This window comes from Galeopterus variegatus, unplaced genomic scaffold (genome assembly GCF_000696425.1).
Source record: "Galeopterus variegatus unplaced genomic scaffold, G_variegatus-3.0.2 Scaffold1154, whole genome shotgun sequence".
Lineage (NCBI taxonomy): Eukaryota > Metazoa > Chordata > Mammalia > Dermoptera > Cynocephalidae > Galeopterus > Galeopterus variegatus.
This window is the reverse complement of record NW_007727265.1, coordinates 161112-173519: the sequence shown is the minus strand read 5'-3', so window position 1 is coordinate 173519 and position 12408 is coordinate 161112.

Sequence of the window (12408 nt, the reverse complement as noted above, 5' to 3'; positions counted from 1 at the left end):
TTTTTTTTTTTTTTTTTTCCTTTTCTTTTGCTCAGGATTGCTTTGGTTATTCGGGGTCTTTTGTTTTTTATATGAAAGGTAAGATTGTTTTTTTTCCATTTCTGTGAAGAATGTCACTGGTATTTTGATGGGCATTGCTTTGGGTAGTATGGACATTTTCACAATGTTAATTATTCCAATCCAAGAGCATGGAATATTTCCATCTTTTTGTGTCTTCTTCAATTTCCTTCAGAAGTGGTTTGTAGTTCTCATCGTATAGGTTTTTCACCTCTTTGGTTAAATTGATCCCTAGGTATCGTATTTTTTTGGTGGCAATTGTAAATGGGCTTACTTTCTTTATTTCTCTTTTTGTTAATTCATTAGTTGAGTATATAAATGCTACTGATTTCTGGGCATTTATTTAGTATCCTGCAACATTACTGAAGTCATTAAGCAGTTCTAGGATTTTTTTGATAGCATCTTTAGGTTTTTCTATATATAGCATCATGTCATCTGCAAATAGAGAAAGTTGACTTCATCTTTTCCAATCTGGATTCTGTTTATTTATTTCTCTTGCCTGATTGCTCTAGCTAGTACCTCCAGCACTATGTTGAATAGAAGTGGTGAGAGTGGACATCCTTGTCTTGTTCCTGTCCTTAATGGGAAGGCCTTCAATTTTTCCCCATGCAGAATAATACTGGTGGTGGGCTTGTCATAAATGGCTTTTACTGTGTTAAGATATTTTCCATCTATACCTAATTTGTTGAGAGTCATTATCATGAAGGAATGTTGAATTTTGTCAAATGCTTTTTCAGCATCTTTTGAGATTATCATAAGGTCTTTGTTCTTGAGCTTGTTGATGTGATGAATCACATTTATTGACTTTTGTATGTTGAGCCATCCTTGCATCCCTGGGAGGATTCACACTTGATTATAGTGTAATTTTTTTAATATGTTGCTGCATTCTAATTGCTAATATTTCATTCAGGATTTTAGCATCTAGGTTCATCAAGGATATTGGCCTCTAATTTTCTATTTTTGTTGTGTCTGTATCTGTTTTGGGTATCGATGTTATGTTGGCCTCATAGAATGAGTTTGTGAGAGTAGAGTCTTTGCAATTGTTTGGAATGTTTCATGACAATGGGTATTAAGTCCTCTTTAAAAGTTTGATAGAATTCAGCTGTAAAGCCATCCAGACCCGGGCTGTTTTCTGTTGGAAGATTGCTAAATACCATTTCAATCTCCTTGCTTGCTATTGGTCTGTTCATGTTTTCTATCTCTTCTTGGTTCAGTCTTGGTAATTTATATGTGTCTAGAAACTTATCCATGTCTTCCAGGTTTTCAAATTTGTTGTTATACAGTTTATAATAGTCTCTAATGATTCTTCATATTTCTATGGTATCAGTTGTAATGTCTCCCTTTTCATTTCTGATTTTTGTTATTTGGGTCTTCTTTTTTTTTTTGTTAATCTATCTAATGGTGTGTCTATTTTGTTTATCTTCTCCAAAAACCAACTTTTAGTTTTGTTATCTTTTCTATTGTTTTGAGGGTCTCTATTTCATTAGTTCTGCTATGATCTTTATTATTTCTTTCCATCTACTGCCTTTAGGTTTGGATTTTTGTTGTTTTTCCAAGTTTTTTGAGGTGTCGCATTAGGTCGTTTATCTGGAGTCTTTCCATTTTTTTTTATGTAAGCATTTAGTGCGATAAATTTGCCTCTTAGTACTGCTTTTGCAGTATCCCACAAGATTTGGCGTGATGTATCTTTATTTTCATTAGTTTCTAGAATTTTTTTTTATTTCTTGTTTAATTTTTTCTTTGACCTATAGGTCATTCAGGATCCTATTATTTATCTTCCATGTATTTGCATATCTTCCAGCAATTTGCTTACTGTTTATCTAAAGTGTTATTCCATTGTGGTTTGAAAAGGTTGTTGGAATGATTTCAATTTTTACAAATGTGCTGAGACTAGATTTGTGACCTAATATCTGGTCTATCCTGGAGAATGTACCATGAGCGGATGAGAAGAAAATGTGTTTTTTAGCTGTCAGTTGAAATGTTCTGTATATATCTGCCAAGTCCAGTTGGTCCAGGGTGTAGATTAATTCCTGTGTCTCTTTGTTGACTTGTTGCCTGGAAGTCCTTTTCCATACTGTGAGAGTGGTATTCAGATCACCCACTATTAATGTATTAGGTCCTATCTCCTTCTTTGTGTCTAAGAGTGTTAGATTGATATATCTAGGTGCTCGGGTACTGGGTGTATATGTGTTTATGACTGTTATGTCTTCTAGCTGGATAGTTCCCTTTATCATTGTATAATGGCTTTCTTTGTCTTTTTTAATGTTTTTTGGTTTAAAGCCTATTTTATTCAATATAAGAATAGCTACTCCTGCTCATTTTGGCTTCTATTTGCATGTTATATCTTTTTCCATCCCTTTGCTTTTAGTCTATGAGTTTCTTTACAGGTGAGGTGGGTCTCTTGAAGACAGCATATACTTGGGCCTATCTTTTTAATCCAGTAAGTTAGTCTGTGTCTTTTGAATGGGGAGTTTAGTCCATTCACATTTAGAGTAGTTATTCAGAAATGTCATTTAATTCCTGTAATTTAATTGCTATTTCTGTGGTTTAAATATCTTTTTATCATTATTTCCCCTTTTATTTCTATTCTTCAGTGTGCGTTGGGGATTTAAGGCAAAATGGTTTAGCTTCTTTCTCTTTCTTGCTGGCATTTTTGTTTTTACTGTGGGTTTTGATCTTTCTTGTGTGTGTGTGATGATGGTCACTATTATTCAGAATCCAAGTGAATGACTCCCTTGAGAATTTCATGCAGGGCTGGTCATGTGGTGGTGAACTTGCACAACTTTTGTTTGTCTTTGAAATACACTATTTTTCCCTCATTTCTGAAGGAGAGCCTTGCTGGGTAAAGAATCTTGTCTGGAAGTTTTTTTCTTTTAGTATTTTGAATCTATCGTTCCACTTTATTCTGGCCTGTAGGGTTTGGGTTGAGAAGTCTGCTGTTAGTTTGATGTGGGTTCCCCTATAAGAGACCAGACACCTTTCTCTTGCTGCTTGTAAAATTCTCTCTTTGTCTTTGAGCGTTGCAAATTTAGCTGTAATATGTCTTGGGGAGGATTTTTTTTGGGTTGAATCTGTTTGGGGACCTTTGAGCTTCCTGTATCTGAAGAACTGTATCTTGCTCTACACCTGGGAGGTTTTCTGTTACTATTTCCTTGAGTAGGTTTTCAATACCTTTTCCCTTCTCCTGTCCTTCAGGAATACCCACAATTTGGATGTTAGAGTGCTTGAGGTTGTCTGCTGTCACTCTTAGGTTTTCCTCATTATTTTAAATTTTTTTTTCCTTTTTTTTGTCTGCCTGAGTTATTTCAAAAACACCATCTTCAAGCTCTGAAATTCTTTCTTCTGCTTGCTCTCCCCTGCTGCTCAAGCTCTCAGTCATGTTTTTTATTTCGTTGTGTGAGTCTTTCATTTCTAGAAGTTCTCCTACACTCTTTTTTATGGTATTAATATCTTTGTAGATTTCCTCCTTCATATTCTGGATGTTTTTTCTTGTTTCATTGTGTTCTCTAATTGAGTCTTCCTTTATTTCTTCAAGTTTTCTTAAGATCATTACTCGAAATTCTTTTTCAGACATTTCAAGGATTCCTTGTTCCATGGACTCTGACTTTGGGGCATTACTGTATCGTTTCGGTGGTGTCATTTCTTCTTTATTGTTTGTAGTTCTAGTGTTTTTTCATTGATGCTTGGTCATTTAGTAGGGGGGCTGCTGCTTCTATTACACTGAGGTTGGCTGTGGAGTGGCCTTGTTTGCTTCTGCAGGTCTGAACTGGCTTACTTGACAGTAAGTGTGGTGGTTACATTAAACCAACTTGGTTTCTGTTTTAGACTCTGTGGTCCTAGAATGAGTCCCTAACACGTGGAGTTCTGCCTGGCCAAACTTGGTGGGTTGGATCCATAGGCTGGTGTTCCCCCCTAGGTGTGAGGCAGGATGAGGGGCCACATGGAGCCACATGGTTCCACTGGCTGGCTGGTGCTGTGGGCTCACCTGCATGGTGCCAGTTCTGGGAGGCAGAGTGGGGTCTGGATCTCCCCCCCCACCTGGGCCCAAGGTGGGTGGGTGGGGTGACTGTGTGGAACATCGTGGTTCCGTTGTCTGGCTGGCTCTGGCAGGCTTACCTGTTCAGTGCCGGTTCAGGGCAGCTACATATTCTCTTTAAAAAATTTACTGTCTACTAACAGTTAAGAAAGCTTTTGTCGAGTAAAAAAACTCAAAGTACATCATGACATGGCTATAAAAAGGACTAAAAACATTTTTTGGGTGGAAAATAAATGTAACATAAAATTTGTCATTTTAAGTATTTTAAAGTGTACAATTTAGTGGCATTTAGTACATTCACATTTTAAATGTCCATGGGAAGCCACTTCAGCTGGACGGCCAAAACAAAGGCTCCTCAGAGAACCACCAGACCTATCAAAACACATCTCCAAATTTTTGTAGGACAGTGTTCTTATTACCTGCTCTCATGCTAGTCAGCCTCTCCAAAAATATGGGCTTCTTAATCCCACAGCTAAGGTGAAGTGAATGGGGGAGTGGTAACTGGTTTGTGCATGCTGCTATCTTACCCAAGATCTGCAGGTTGTCCCTTCATTAAGCATATCCCTATTTGCTATAAGTGTCCAATTAGGCTTCAGAGTTCTGAAATAGGTGATTCTGGTAGGGTATTTTTTTTTTCTTTTTTCTTTCTTTCTTTCTTTCTTTCTTTTTTTTTTTTTTTTCAGTTTAATGGTTGTTTCAGTGCAAGGATTGACTCCTAGGGCTTCCTGCTCCACCATTTTTTGTGATGTTTTCCTCTGAGAGTTTTGCAAGTTGTAGTTTAATAGGGTGTTTACTAGCTCAGTTATTCCAGATGATGGGGATAGGAAGGGCATTGTAATTAGGGGACGTATTAGTCTATGTTGCTTGTAACAAAATACCTGAAACTGAGTGATTTATAAAGAAAAACAACATTTATTGCTTACAGTTTCTGAGGCTGGAGTGTCCAAAGTCCACCTGGTGATAGTGACAGTGACCCGGGGGTCTTACTTTGCAAGATGGTGGAAGCAGAGAGAGCAGAGAGAGAAAGACAGACGCTCCTCTTCTTCTAAAGCCCTCAGAACCATGCCCCTCACCACCATTTTTATTCCATTCATTACTGCATGGTCCTACAACCCAGTCGCCTCTTCAAGGCCCCTTTATTCAAGGCCCGCCTCTTCAAATCCCCTATTATCATAATAGGATTTCCCTCCCTGTTAACAGTCACAGTGGGGGGTAAGTTTCTTTCTTTTTTTTTTTTTTTTTTCTCCTTTTTGTCTTTTTTCGTGACCGGCAACGGATCGCAACCCTCAGTATCGCGCCCGTACCAGACCAGGATGGCAACAGGATCGCAACCCTCGGTGTTGTGCCCGCACCTCGCTCAGCCAGTGAGCGGCCGGTCTGTATGTGGGATCTGAACTCTCGGCGGGAGCGCCGCCGTGCTCCCAAGCGGCGCACTGTAGCAGTGCACCTCCGGGCCGGCCCGGGGGGTAAGTTTCTAATACGTAAAACCTAGGGGATACAATTCAAGCTTCATTGAGTTTTGGGGGGACATAATTCAATCCACTACCGAAGACAAAGAAGGACTCAGATTTCTGGATGACTTTACTGGTGAACTGGATTCCTGGTCACTTGAAAAGGCAAATGATATTCCCCAGGTTTGGAAAATTTGCTCTAATATAACCTTAATGGTAGTAGTGGTGGCCTTTTTATAAGGAGAGCTTCTAGCCAATGAGAGAATATGGAAACAATGGTAAGGGCATATGCACAGCCATGAGATGTAGGTAGCTGATTAATATCTAATTGCCAGTGGAGAAAGCTGTGGGAGGTGGCTCTTTTCCTTGTTTCACCTTTACAGTTTTCCAAGAATATGGTTTTGTAAGATGGGATAGGAGAATACCACTTGTTCCAAGTAAGGAGTAAAGTTTCATCTCTAAAGTCAGCAGAGAAATTGATTTCTATTTTGTTTTGTTTTGTTTTGTTTTTGACCCCATGATGTATAATCTTGTGAAGGTCATAGAATAAATTTTGAGCAAATGACTGAGGAGAGACAAGTGGCTGTTTAGGTGTCTCCAGAGCTCATTTGAGTGAATAAAACATACATTTTGCTTCCAATTGGCCTTTTCATTTTCTGGGATCATTAACTAAGAGAGTTCTATCCTTCGTTAGAGGATGAGGTGGTAAGCAGGCTAGATTTTAATATCTTGTCTGATTGTAGTGGGATTGGGACAGATTTATAAATTGCTAGCTTAGCATATTTATCAACTAATGAATTTCCCCTCACCTCAGACGTTTCATTTTGCATGTGAGCTTCAATTTTGAATAAGGCCACCTCTTGAAATAATAAGGCCTCTAGGAGGTCAGCCACCTGTTTCCCATTTTTAATTGGTGTTCCAGGTGCAGTCATAAATCCCTTGGCTTTCCATAACATACCAAAGTCATATACTATTCCAAAAGTATATTATCTATATAGGTGTTAACTCCTGTCATGGGCTAAAGTGCAAGCTCTTGAGAGAGCCAGGTGTTTCACTGTTTCAGCTGATTTTATATCAGTAGAGGCTCATATACTCTAGGGTTGTGAAATTTTGTAATGGCATATCCTGCCTGGAAACCTTTTATTTCTGAGGTACAGAGGGTGTTATAGCACAGAAATTAGGAATCCACATCGTACAATTGCTAACCAATTCTGAAAAAAACCCAGAGTTGTCTCCTCATTTCAGATAAAAGATAATCAACAGAGGTATTTTTTTAAATTTATTTTTTCTTAATTGACCCATGATAATTGTACACACTTATGGAGTACAATGTGATATTTGGGTACATTTATACAGTGTGTGGTTATCATATCAGGGTGCTTAGCATATTCATCACCTCAAACATTTGTCACCTCTTTGTGTTGGGAATGTTTAACATCCTGTCAACTAACTACTCAAAGATACACAGTCATTTGTTGCTGACTGTAGTCTCCTATATTGATATAGAACACTGGATCTTATTCTTCCTGTCTCTCTACAATTTTGTATCTACTGACCACCCTCTATCAATCCCCCTCCACCCTCCCCTTACCAGTCATTAGTAACCACTATTCTACTCTCTACTTCTATGAGATCAACTTTTTTAGCTGTCACATATGAGTGAGAACATGTGGTATTTCTCTTTCTGCGCCTGGCTTATTTCACTTAACATGATTTTCTCTAGGTTCATCCATGTTGCTGCAAATGGCAGTATTTCATTATTTTTAATGGCAGAGTGGTATTCCATTGTGTATATATACCACATTTTCCTTATCCACTCATCTGCCGATGGACATTTAGGTTGGTTCCATATCTTGGCTATTGTAAATAAAGCTGCAACTAACATGGGAGTGCATACATCCTTTCAACATTATGGTTTCCATTCCTTTGGGAATATACCTAGTAGTGGGGTTGTATGGTAGTTCTATCTGTAGTTCTTTCAGAAACCTCCATACTTTTTTCCATAGTGGCTGTACTAATTTACATTTCTACCAACAACGTATAGGGAGAGGGGGTAGCAAGAAATTGGTTAAGGGTCACAAAGACTGATTACATTTTCAAAACATGAGTATACTACTTACCCTGATTTGATCACCCCATATTTTATACAGGTATTGATATTCATATCTGCACCTGAAAAATATGTATACTCAATTGTTTCACTAAAAAACCTGTCAAAAAAAGAGAATTATTTACTTGAAACTTACTCTCAATGTAAACAAAACAAAATAACATATAAGAGTTCCCCTTTCTTCACATCTAACTGAAAAAGATTTTGATGTGCTGTGGGGACAAAGTATTTCCTTCAAGGAAGATGTCATGTCTTAGATAACGAACTTGGGATGTCAAAGTTGTATTTTGTCTCTGGAAACCTTATGTCCCTTTTTAGTCAGAGCTAATAGGTATTGGTTATCTATGAATAAATTATAGAATGAGAATTACCATATAATCCAGCAATTTCACTTCTTGGTATGTATTTAAAATAATTAGAAGCAAATATCTCAGAGATATTTATACACCAATGTTTATAGCAGCATTATACACAACAAACTGTGGAAGCAACCCAAGGGTCTATTGACAGATGAATGGATAAGCAAAATATGGTATATACATACAATGGAATATTATTCAGCCTTAGAAAGAAAGGAACTCCTGTCATTTGTGATAACATGGATGAACCTGGAGGACATTATGCTAAATGAAATAAGCCAGTAACAAAAAGACAAGTCCTGTATGTTCTCAATTATATGAGGTAATTAGAATTTTCAAAATCATAGAAACAGAAAATATAAAGCTTGTTTCTGGGGGCTAGGAGGAGGGAAGAATACAGAGCTATTGTTTAATGTGTATAGAGTTTAAGTTTTAAAAGATTAAAAGAGTTATGGAGATGGACGATGGTGATAGTTGTACAACATTATGAATGTATTTAATACCACCGAGCTGTATACTTAAAAATGATTGAAATGGTAAATTTTATATTACATGTATTTTACGATAATAAAAAAGTGGAAATAAAATAAGTTACAGAATGTGCTAGAGCAAAGAAGTTCATCTACATATTCAATGAGAGTTGAATTACAAGGGAAAACCAACTCCATTATATTTGCATTTAATCTTCAGAAAAAAATAAGTGGGGGCTTCTGGAAATCCCTGAGACATAACAATCCAATTGTATTGTTGATTTTCCCAGGTGAAGGAAAACAGGTACTGGGAATCAGGGCGGAGGGGTATACTGAAGAAGGCAGAATACAAGTCAGCAAAAGTGGACAGTATCAGGGACATAGATATGAGGATGGTATTAGTATTTGGGACTTATGGGAACCTAGTTTTTACTATTTGATTTTTGGCCCACAGGTCTTGGACTAAATAATATATTTTCCCATTAGGCTTTTGCACAGGGAAAATGGGGGGTGGCTAGGAGGGAGTCCTTTAATAGGTCTAAGACATTCAATTGCTTTGGGTTATAAGGATACCTTAGTAGTTTAAGGAGGGGGTGTAGTAGTGTCTATTTCCATTTTTAGGAACTTGGTTTTACAAATAAGTCCTATGTCTATTATCCTGTAGCTCAAGTAGACTCAGGAATGTGGATGAACGTGTTCTGAATGTGGAGATTGTCAAGGGCTTAGGGAAGTGTGTGTGTGTGTGTGTGTGTGTGTGTGTGTGTGTGTGTGTGTGTGTGTGAAGCAAACTGGAATGAAGTGTCAGAGTTATTAGAGGGCAAAGGTGAGCAGGGGGAGGAGTTTAAGACTTCAAAAGTTAGTCTTTCTGCAAACATAAAATATTAATATAACATTCCAAGCAAATCTTTTTCTAATAGATTAATAGGGGTTGTGGAATTTAACAAAACAAGCTATGTTGGGAATCATGGGGTCCACGATACACAAAAAGAAGATGAGAAAAGGGAAAATTATGGTAAATCTAACCCAATCATTGAGATGATTTGAGTACTCCCAGGGCTTATAGTGGGAAATGTGAGGTGCTGATGGTTGAGTAGATGACTTCAGTGTCTAAGAGAAAGGTTGTAGTGTACCCATTGACTGGTATTATTTTACCCTGTGTATTCAATGTTATCTGGGGACAGACAAGAGCAGATCTCTGGAGAGGACTCATTAAGACTGCAGTTAGTTGGATTATTTTTTATTTTTGGAAAAACTTCAGCTAAATGTCCCTTTTCCTTGTAATATCTACAGGTATACCAGTCTATAGAAGTTTTTAGGGAAACTGAGGGTGGCTTGAATGGATGATTTCCTTTTAGTTGATTCAGTTGGAGAGCCATTGATTTACATTGTGTAGATTTAGCATCTTCATGTTATTGTGCTAAAGCATAGATATCAGAGAGAGGGAGATTTTGACAAATAATATGATGTTTTCAAATAATCTCTCTCAGTTTAGCATGGATCTCATTAACAAAACTGGTAAATAAAGCAGATGTCATGCTGTTCATTTAGGGTTAGGCCTGAATAATTTTTCCAGATGTTTTCTAAGTGGAGCCTGTGTTCAGAAATAGATTAATCTCCTTGCTGTCTACATCCTTGTATCTTTGACAAGTTGATTTTAGACGAGAAGGCCATGGGATTAGAATCTAAATTTTTTTTCTGTGATTTCCTTAGCTCTACGATAAACCCTGGATGTATTTTGGTTTACTTGTAAATCTTCGTTAATTTTGAACCATTTAGACTTCTCAAACCATAGGGAGGCATTTCTAGGTCCAATGAGGAGTTGGACAAATTGGTAACGATCTAGATACCCTGGAGAAATATGCTTCTAACATTAACCTAAATTGTGTAAAAAATTTCTCTCTGTTCTTTCTTGGATCAGAGCATATAAGTCAGATCCATACCAATGCTTAAAAATTACGTGTTGAATGCAGGAAAGCAATTGAAATCCTGCAGCTTCCTGTCCTTGGATACTGAGAACTAGGGACATAGGACCAAAGTCTTGAGTAAATGTAAGAAACTGGGGGAACAGCAATCTAGACTTTGGTTTGGTGCGAGTATGTAAATATAAAAAGAGTTGGGACTTGTGGGTGGCAGGAATGGGCTTGGAAGAGCTGAGGGATAATAAGAGGGAAAGGAGGAAAGTAGAAGTGACACTAAGGTTAGAGTAGGTGAACAAATGCCATTTGAGGGGGACAAATGATCCTTGAGAGATTGAACCGCCTCAGATAAGGTAGACTGAGATAGCTGAATGGCATGATTAAACTTTAACTGAGAAATTTAGTTTTCAGTTTTCTCACCAAAAGAAAGAAGCAACCCGTTGTTTACAGGTAATTTTGGATGCTTGGGTGTCTCAGAGAAAAACCCCAGAGAGACTATCACAGTTCCAAATTACTCTTAATGAAATTGTGCCACATATGGAGATATTAAACCAAATTACTGATAGTATAGCCAGTGGGAAAAGAGGATGAAAGGCACCCAGTAGAGTGAGAATTACCAATGGGACTAGCAGCCAATTACACTAAGGGACGGACTTTATAGGAGCTGGGAGAGAGTCCCACTTGATTATTTCCTCATGCAGTCCTTGCCTGAGGAGCCAAGGAGATTTCCTTCCATAATCCTCAACATTGGAGCAAAGAAAAAACAGAAGAGGTCTTACGGAAGGGCCAAAGAAAAGTCTTTTTGCCCAAAATAATTAAAGTAATTCTTACTGTGCTTTAAAACATAAGGATTCTGTAGCACTGGTTATGAAGAACTTACTGAAGAATCCCCAAATGGCTGATGAAGAGAGAAGCTCAAAAGACTCTCAGGCACTGTTACCTGGGCAACGGTGGCAGGGTTCTGTAGATAAATTCAATCTCAATCTGAGTTGTGGCACCAGAAACTCAAATGCAAAACAAATCTAGGGATATGACAACCAACAGCACGGGCAACAAAAGCAAAAATAGACAAATCGGACTGTATCAAACTTAAAAACTTTTGTGTATCAAAGGAAACATTCAACAGAGTGAAAAGGTAACCTACAGAATGGAAGAAAACCATGTATCTGATAAGAGGTTAATATCCAGAATACATAAAAAAAATCTCCTAAAACTCAACTCAACGACAACAAAAAACCCAAATAACGTGACTAAAAAATGGTCAAAGACTTTGAATGAACATTTCTCCAATGTAGGCATATAAATGGCCAACAAAGTAATCACACCAAGGAAATACGAATCAAAACCACAAGAAGCTATCACCATATGCTCATTAGGATTGCCACTATAAAAACCAAAAAATAAAATAACAAAACAAAAAGTGAAAATATTGGCAAGCATGTGAAGAAAATAAAACCCTCTTGTGCTTTTGGTGGGAATGTAAAATTGTACTGCAACTCTGGAAAACAGTGTGGAGGTTATTCAAAGAATTAAAAATAGAACTACCATATGATCCAGCAATCCCACTTCTGGATATATATCCATAAGAATTAAAAGCAGGATTTTGAAGAGATATTTGAACACCCTTGTTCATTGCAGCAATATTCACAATAGCCAAGAGGTGGAAACAACCCAAGTGTCTATCAATGGATGAATAAATAAAGTTGGGGGCTAAAGAGAAGGACCAATGTTTCCACTCACAACCAAAAGGTTTCTGTAAACAATCCATAGCATTCACCAAGATCCATTGGTGAACTGCCTCACTGTCTTGCAAACAATTTTCTAGCACTCCCAAATAGTGTCTCATGGGATCCTCAGGCAGTTTCCTCTTTCAGAATGTCATTGTGCTCGACTGACCACTATGTTCCCTACAGCAATCTGTCAATATACCTGGTGTTAAGGTAGTCAATTGTCAACCAGGACAAGGAGCCAAACTGAAAATAACAATCAAGCCTACATTCATATTTTAC